The sequence below is a fragment of the Camelus dromedarius genome, chromosome 5 (genome assembly GCF_036321535.1).
Source record: "Camelus dromedarius isolate mCamDro1 chromosome 5, mCamDro1.pat, whole genome shotgun sequence".
Lineage (NCBI taxonomy): Eukaryota > Metazoa > Chordata > Mammalia > Artiodactyla > Camelidae > Camelus > Camelus dromedarius.
The window spans coordinates 14,838,756-14,848,485 of NC_087440.1; positions in this window are offsets into that span (position 1 = coordinate 14,838,756).

Here is a 9,730-nt window from a genome sequence, read left to right on the forward strand (position 1 = left end):
TCCGACTCCATTGCACTATTGAGCAGTTCTAATTATAAGTAAGAGATAGGAAGAAATCAAAGGCCTTGCTGTTATTGATTTTCCTCTCTTAGGAAATGCAGAGACTGACAACACTAAGAATTGTAGAAACGGAAAAGGCACTCTTCTGTCTGTCCTCCTTCTAGTAGCCAGAGAAGAGGTTTAGGCCAAGTATCATGTCTCTTGTAGCCCCGTTTCATCAATTCTAAAATGAACATTTATCTCACACTATAACACTTACGCAATTTGGATATATCTTACATTACTTAACTGGCAAGTTTTTTTCTTTCTTAATGCTAAATAAAATAACGGCAAATCTTACACTTCATAGCATCTAGATTCAATAAAATAGAGTAATTGAGCTTTCTACTGAAACCTACGAGTAGCACCCAAATAATCCTCCAAAATACACCCTTTATCATTGTGTTTGTCACAGCATCTTATGATCTGTCTCTCCAGCCCTAACATGCTTGTCATCTGACACAAAGACGTCACTTAGATTGATTGAATCACTGCATGCTTGGGCTTGATCTGACCTTATTTACCTCTCTTACTATGAATCTCTGAAAAAGTGTAGCCAAAGGGATTCTATTTCTCTTTTCTCGGAATCCAACCATTCTTTAATTACATAGCGTTTTGGTGTTGCTCATACTTGTTTCATGCATGTGAATTGCATCTACCCAACTATAGGGTAAGCATCTTAAGATAAGGACTGTCTGAGTCAGATTAATGTTCTGCCTTCTCAGCAGGGCTGGAGACATGGCAGATACTTAGTGATCAATTGCCTAAAGGGTTTTTTGTTTTTTGTTTTTAACACAATACAAGAATATGTTCCCACCAATCTGACTCCCCTAGAATTTTGAGTAGTGGATTTTTAAAAATTCCTTTGGCTGCTCCAACAATTCAAATTACTTAGAATTTTTTCCTCCACCACTCCACCACTACTAGTTGTTAATGGACCATTTGTCTGTCATTCAGAAGAGTCAAACATACAGTGAAAAATTACAAAGTACAGAATAGATGGTCATTGGCATAGTTGATTCTATAGGTGTACCACTCACAGTGCCCCTGGTCTTTTTTTTTTAAGTGGAGGTACTGGGGATTGAACCCAGAACCTCACTGAGCTATACTCCAACCCACCTCCCCACCTCCCTATCCTCCACCCCCAGATTATTTTTGATCAGTTATGGGGTCTGTCTCCTAACTGCTGTTTGCTTTGCTTCCAAAGAACCTCCTTTGTCAGCATTTGCAGAAATTCGGAATTGCCCTGGGGGAACCATAGCCATTGATTGATCCCATCGGACGCGTGGAATGTAAAAGCCCAGCTCCTTTGCCTCTAGGCAGGATAAGCCCTGAGGTATAATTTATGTTCCAGAGCTTCTTACAGGATTAGGCCAAGTCCAGGACTTCATAAAATGGCACCATACTTAGCTCCTTTCCCCCATCCCTACCCTACTTCCTCTACTCCCTCTTTAAGGGTGTCAGTGAGACAATTAGGAACCTGATTTGATACTGAGTTTTTGCATAAAGCTAGTGGGAAAAAAAGTTTTCTCTTCCATGATATAATAGTTTACAGTATAGTAAATCCTTGTTTCCTCACCCTAGGTGTATATTCTTGAAACTCACAATGAGCAATATACAACCATCAACAAAACCAGACCTGGGGAGTGTTTCTGCCCTGCCCCTTAGGGAAACACATTCTTCCCTGAGCAAGATGATAGGAATAAGGAAACAAGAGGACAGCAAACAATAAGCATTGACCAAACAGCATTTCACAATCAGTTCTATTTTCTTTACAAGTGATGTTGATTTAATTTTATTTTTGACAGTCTCTGGCTTTTTTGCTGAACTTCTCAGTGGCTTTTGTTGGTAGTCCATATTTTGATACAATGCTACAAGATCACATAATAGAAATGCATCCTCTAATAGGCTCCAGTTCCTCTCTCATTGCATCCTTTGCAATACAGTAGTCTTCCCTTATCCATGGTTTCAGTTACCTGTGGTTAACTGCAGTTGGAAAATATTAAATGAAAAATTCTAGAAATAATTCAAAATTTTTAAATTGGGCACTATTCTGAGTAGTGTGACAAACTGTGGTTCATGTGTTTATTTCTTAAATAGTTTTAGCACCTTTAGCACTGTCTGCTATCCCCAGACTACTAAGTACTTTGCCTGCCAGGTTTCCTCAATTCCTTACTGTCATAAGTCCTCCTCCCATTTTTCTGATGGAGCGCCTATCTATTACAAATCCAGAGTTTCTTGGGCCCTGAATGTGAAACCAATTCTGTTTCAGAGACCACAGCCTTAAGGTTCTAGATCCTTCTCCATTCTATATGTGACTTTTCTGCCCTTCATAGTACAGTTCTGTTCATGGGTCATGCCCACGTTTAACATAGTACCTGCCTTCTCTCCCATCCTAGATGCAATCCCAGAGTTAGAAACTCCCTTACCATTATCCTGTGCAGGTTTCTGCACAGGAGATACTCATTGATCTCTGGGCCAGAAAATGATGCTCCTACTGTCCTCCTTTAGGACAGTTTATTTAAGGAACAGTTACATGAAGAGTGAGCCCATCTAAAAGCAACCTTCTTTCTTGGCAGCTGAGAACAGAAGGGTACTGTTTTAAAGCCTTCTTTAAGGCTCCTTATAACTCAGTGTTTCTCAGCTTCTGCCATCTGTAGAGAATGCACCTGTTCTCAGAAGACTAAAAAACCATATGGTCTCCACCCTATTGTTGGACTATAGTTACAGTCACTGCTAGAAATTTATTAGTCTGAGTTTGACCTTCTTCTGTGTGTTCACTAGCTTAGTGACTTAGCTACAATGAAACTTTACTAGTATCCAATCTCTGACCTCCTAACCTGTACACTAGAGGCTCCTTGCAAGCAAGAACTATGCCTTTTGGTTCTACATCCCCAGCCCTTAGTACCCTGCCTTGTATGTAGTATTGTCCTGTGAAATCCCTCCTAGAGACAGATTCTGTCAAGAACTGTAAAGGGTCTGAGTTTCACCCCACTTGCCAGTTAACAAGTTAACCTGTCACAGTATCATGGATGCTGGTAGAAGATATGAGACTCCTGGAGCAGAGACAAAAATAGTTTATTATTCATAGCAGTAGCAGAGCTATGAATGCAGCGAGAGCATCTGCCTTGTAAAGTCAGTTCCCTAAGACCTAGTTTCCACAGGGTAACGTGAATAGGGCCAGTTAACACCTGTACATGAAGAACTCTGAGATTAGGGAACTGGAATCTTTGTTTTTCCTTGCAGAATTTTTATGGTCTTATTTAACACAAATAATACTTGCATATGAGCTGTCTATTCATTTTCTTCACTGTGCAGCCTGGCATTGGGGTTGGTGACTCATGGCCATCTGGGCTGCTTGGAAATGTGAGCCATCTCAGCACAGTAACATTTGTTGCACATAAGCAGCATTTCCTGCTTTTCCATGCTGTAGACCAGAAACCTCTAGAAGCCACTAAGGCAGCATATGCTTTGTTTTCTTGTTGCTGCCATGACAATATTGGGCATCCAGATCTGGCCCTTGAATAGTCTCTGTATCTTGTTGGCAATGCCTCTGGATTTCTGCCCATTACGCTTAATTTTTACATACCAGTCTGACTGGTGCTGAATGAACTTTTTGGTCTTCTTTTTGATGATCTTTGGCTTCATGAGGTATCTAGGAGCAGTCATGATGCTGGGCTGGAGATGGCTGGCACCTCCCCTGAATCTTTCATAATGAGCAATCAACATGCCTGCCCCTTACCCCAGAGGGACAAACTATTGCCATCAAACATCCTTAAAAATGTAGTCTGGAACAAGGTGCAGTCAGTGCCTCATTTGCAAGACATACAGAAATGTGAGTGGCCCATGGAGAGATGTCTCAACAGATGGCTTAAGTGAGGCAGAGAAGGCAGCAGCCTGAAGTTTACTTGCCCTTGTCCACCCCAACCTCAGAAGCCTTCAAGAACAAGCAGTTTTTTAAGTGTTTCACAGCACCCTGCTCCTCCAGTTTCTACTTGTTTGGTGGTCCAATACTCCCTGCCTTGAATGCCCTTTCCTTGCTTCTCTTACTGTGTAAATATTATTTATCCTTCCAGATCAGAATCAAATTCCAACTCTCCCTAAAACATTCCCTGACCAGCCCAACTCACAGTGATTTCTTCTCCAGTATTATACAGTGATTATTATCTATATCAATCATATTGACACTTGGGAAATAACAGTAATAACATCAACAACCTCTGACATTTGTGTATCACTTTACTTTTTACAAAGTATCTTTACACAAATGATTCCCTTTAAACCTCATAGAAATCTGTGAGACATGGAAAGGAAAATGTTATTTTCAAGTTATAGATGAGGAAAAGCAGAAATTCAGAAATGCGCCCAAGGTCACCTAGTTAATAAACAGGTCATCAGATTTAGCAGTAGTTCCTGGGCTCACAATGGCTGCACTATGCCGCTTCTTGTTACTGTTTAAACTCCCAAATGGATTTATGTCATGTAGTGTTAAGTCTCAGAGAGACTTGATAGTTTCCCTCTGGTCAAAGATTAGGGGAGGAAATTAGAGTTACAGCAGAGTCTAGTGGTTAAGAGTCCTGAGTGGAGAGATTTCTTGGGTTCACCAATATGCAGGTTGCCTCTCCTTCCAGAACATGGAACTAAACCACATTCCCCAGGTTCCCTTGCATCCCAGATTACCATGACTAAGTTCTAGCCAATGGTATGTGTACAGAAGTGATGTCACTACTTCTAGGTCTGACCATGAAGCATCCTACTCGGTCTTCCATTCTCTCTTTCCATTACTCCAGGCTGGTTAATGATAGGGACATCTTGAAGCTTCAACATGCTTAAGCCAAAAGATGAAAGGAGCCTGTGTACATGTGTCACTGCTTAGAGGTTAGCTACCCAAAAGAACTACCTGATAAGGGCCATCCACTCTGCACTTTGCCCCAGCAAAAAACAAATTGTATTATGTTACATTGCTATGATTTTGAGATTGCTAAACCATTTACTCTACCCTAATACACTTGAGATTAAAATCCAGTGCTGCAGTCTACCAGTCTAATGTGACATTCTGTGTGGCACTTAGCCTCTGTTTACCCACTTTTTTATATTTACCCATTTTTTGAACTCGTTTTTTTAATTGACGTATAGGTAATTTATAATCCTGTGTAAGTTTCAGGTGTACAGCAGAGTGATTCCGTTATTATAAATATTTATATACATAAGAAAATATTCTTTTTCAAATTATTCTCCATTATAGGTTATTATAAGATATTAAATATAGTTCCCTGTGCTATATGGTCCTTGTTGTTTATCTATTTTATATAGTAGTGTGTATATGTTTACCCCAAACTCCTAATTTAACCCTCCCCTCTATTTACCCATTTTTAAAATGAAAAATAATAACAATATCTATCTCACAGGATGCTTGTGAGGATTAAATGAGATAACATATGGAAAGGACTTAGCACAGTGTCTGGCACATAGTATAAATTCTGTGTAATCAGTAAGTATTAACTATTCGTGTTACTATTCTAACACATTCTCTGCTGGTTCCAAACAGATTGAAATTCTATTTTTCCAACTTGTGTTGGAGGAGAAAAGAGAGTGCTTTCTCTTACTGTGATTACCTTATGATAATGAGAATAAGAATGGCTCAGGGTTAGTCAGGGTTAGAATCAGTCTGCACACAGACCTTGTTTTCTGGGTGCTCTGCCAATCCATTCTTTCCTGCCCCTAGGGGTATAAAACTGGGAGGAAAAACACAAAAGTTATAAAGCTATTTCCATTGCAAAAAAAAAATTATATGAAATTCTCTGAATATCATATTGGTAATATGTATTTCTAAATAAAGGTCACATTTGACAATGCTTAGTCTTAATGTTCATAATGAATTCATGAGTTGTGTGGTTGGGTCATTTGGAACCACACAACTAGAACTTTCAAGTAAAAAAATTATATTTGGGTGATAATGATGTGTCAATATAGTTCTATCAATTATAACAAATGTATGACTCAGGTGAGGGATATTGATAATAGGAGAGGCTATGCATGCATGTGTGGAGGCAGGGCTATATGGGAACTCTCTGTACTTCCCACTCAATTTTGTGGTGAACATAAAACTGTTCTAAAAAATAAAGTCTATTAAAAATTCTATTCACCATCACTGAGTTGAATTTATTATTGTAAATGCTTTCTCTAATGGGATAATTATGTTATTAAAAAGAAATTAAGAGAGTTTTGGCTTGAAATGATTGGTACAGAGTATTTCCAGGACATTTTTTTCCCCTCTAGTTGGTGAAGTACATACAGATGGAGCCACCTCTCTGACTCTTGGGAAGCCGATGACAGGACAGGCCTGTCATGGCCTATTTCATGTTTTGACTTGTTAATGTGTCCAGCCCACCCACAGTGATTCAGGGAATTAAAAATGGATCCCAAGGATATGCATCAAGAACATATCTTGCATGCACAGATTGGGAAAATAAAGAGTGTTTCTTTAAAAATTTTGCTTGATGGCCCAGGTTTGAATATATGCAATAGGATAAAGAACACTCTTCATTCACTCTCTTGTCAGTGATCCTGCTGCTTGTTCTCCCCTTGCCTACTGAACAGGAAAACCTGGAAAAAGCTATTGGCTCTGAAATCAGTCAGCCTGGATTCAAATTCTAGCTTAATGCCTTGGCCAGGCTATTTAACCTCTCAGATATTTGCTTTCCTTACCTGTAACACAGGGATATAATAGCGCTGACCAACAGTGAATGCATAGGAATCATTTTGTTGCTTTGCTAAAACAAGATTAAGAACCAAGTTTTGATAAGTATTTGGGATAAAGAAAGCATAACAATATAAAAACTCCTGAGAGGTTTAATACAAATAATCCATTTATTAATCTCCTCAACCTCTCAGTAACCCCATTACCCTTCTAATACTAAAACTTACAGACACAGTTTCAGAATATGAAATATTTTAGCAAAATATACTAATGTACCATATTATTAAGGAACTATAATCTTGAGATTGCTTGCATTTTTCCAGTTGTTTATCATTAAACAGCTTATTGAGAGATTTATAAACAAATGAAGATTTGAAAAATCATTTCTATTTTCATTTTAAAACTGATTTATCACAGAGTCATATCATAAGAAAAACTTTCAAAGAAATTATATAAACTCCTGAAATTATAATTTAATGTACTTTTATCTGGTCCAAATACCAAGAGGTTTGGTCCAGTCCAGGTTAATCTGTGCTCCACAGAGCATAGTTGGTTCAATTCTGGACCTAAGGAAGGTTTGATCTGGAAGTTTGGTTTTCTCTACTAGCTCAGAGAGATTCAAAACCAGCGGTTCCCTAAATGCAACCTGTTCTTTCACTCCTCATGCTTTTGCACACATTGTTCACAATCCCTGAAAGGTCCTATCACCTTAACCATCAATCCAACTCCTTTTTATATTACAGGATCCAACCCGAATATCTCCGTAACTCTAATAAAAGAGCTCATGGCATATAGAGGAAAGAATATGGGTTTCAGAATTTGCTAGGTTCAAAAGTGAGTTCCAGCTCTTATAATAAGCTAAGCAACTTAGGAGAGTTATTTAACCTTACTCTGCTCTGGTTTCCTCAGTGACAAAGTCCAAGAAATAACTCCATTGGCTATTTGTGAGATTAATAACAAAGGAGATAGGAATTGCTTAGTGCAATATTTGGCACATAGGAAAAATACTAGCTGTATTATTAATTCTAGGCCTCCACCTACCCAGCTTAATTCAGGTGTATTTTCCTCTGGGTTCCCATGTCACCTCTATGATAACACTTACTGTCTTCCATTAGTTTTTTTTTTTTTTTTTTTTTTTTTGCATCCATGTCTATATCCCCCATTAACTTATGAGTAACTAGAAGTCAGTGGCATTATCTGATTTTGTTTGCAGTTCTATTCTCAGCATCTAGGACACTGTTTGGCAGTAAGTGTCCCACTAATATTTGTTAAATAAACTCTTCTTGATGTGCTCAGCACAGTCAATCCTCGATAAACTTTTTTCATTGATTAGATCAAGAGTAATGAATAAATCAATTAATGAGTAAATGATTATCATTTGCCTTTCCCTATGAGTAAACTAACTTTTTTTTTTTTAAAGGGAAACTCTTTTAACCTACTTGCGACAAACCTCATCTCTTTCTGCTGCTGCCTCTGCTTCTTTCTCTCATGGCAAATTGGCTACCTATGTATCAATATTATGCCCTCTTCCTTAACATACTTCTGGAAAATATTTATCAGTCCCTTTGCAACTAGGAAGACCTTTGTGACTAATTCTCAGCAATGGAAAGTAAGCAGAAATGATGTACCTACCTCCAAGCCTAGCTTGTAAAATGCCTGCCTTTCCTCCCTCATCCTGTGTCCCTTGCAGAGGAACCAGTGGAGGATGCCAAGGCCTGAGAAGATGCTGGAGCCATTAAATGGAAAGCACTTGGAGCTTGAGTGCCTGAATGACTGTGTGGGGTAAACTTCTACTTACTTTATTTACTTCATCCCAACCAATCAAATGGGACTGTGACATTAATAAGAAATAATTATTGTGGTTAGCTACTGGGGCATTGGATTATTAATTACATTCAAAGCCTTATATTCATTCATCCAGGGCTGGGATTAAAAAGCATTTAGGTGACTTGGTACACCCCAGTCATCACTCTCAATCTGCAAATTGCTTGAAAGGAAGAGGTCCTTTTGTTAGTGCCAACCAGTGGCTCCTCTGTTTTCCACTACTTCCTCCCTGACACAGACCTAGCATGGGACTTGGTCAGTGCTGTAACAGGAGAACTAGGGAGTTGCAGTTCCTTATGTCCATGAGGTGCCCTGTTCTGGTAATGATCTGCTTCCTGAGCCCAAGTTCCAGTACTGTGTATAAAGCTTAGCCCTCCTTTTGGAGTGTTTAGCTCCTAAGAATGAGACCTTGCTTCGTTTTTGCTGGATTCTGCCCTAGCGCTATAACCCCCAGTCCAGAGGCTGTTACAATGTAATTAACCATGGTGAGAGTGGTACATCAGCTTTCTGTCTGTTTGGAGTCTTCAGTCTCGCCCACCCGCTTCATACCCTGCCTCTCGCAATGCCTGGTGCCCTAATTGGCAGAGCAAGTATTTGCTTCAACTGTGTCTATTTCTCCTGCAGTTCACTGAGGCTCCTTTGCCCGGCTGAGCTGTCCTAGCCTTAACTTTCAACTGGGCCCACATGCTACCTTTCACCACCTGGGATGGGTGGGTCTGGAGCAAAGTATCCTCCTGACATTCCTCTCCAGCCTAGGGTAAGCAGCGTGCCTCACAGGGGATTTCTGAGACAGCACAGTTTAGAAATCATGAGCTTATTTTGTTTTTTCATTGGCATTTAGTTTTTCAGTGAATGCTTTTTATTGTGATAAATGTATTTTAATTGTAGAGTATTGCAAGTAGGTTAATGGTTTTAGGGCTTTATATTTTTATGAGCTGTGGATACAGCATATTTAGTGCATGACTGGTATGCACACCTTACTTTCATTCGCTGACCTATATCTTGTCTGTCCAGCTAAATAGACCAAGTTATTTCTAAATAATGACTTTTATTATTGAGCTTATGGAAGTTAAAAAATAAAATCAAACCTGCTACATGTAGGTACAAGTTGCCAATAGTCAATTCTCAGAAAGCAACTACTAGAAGTAGTCTGTCCTATATTCCTGG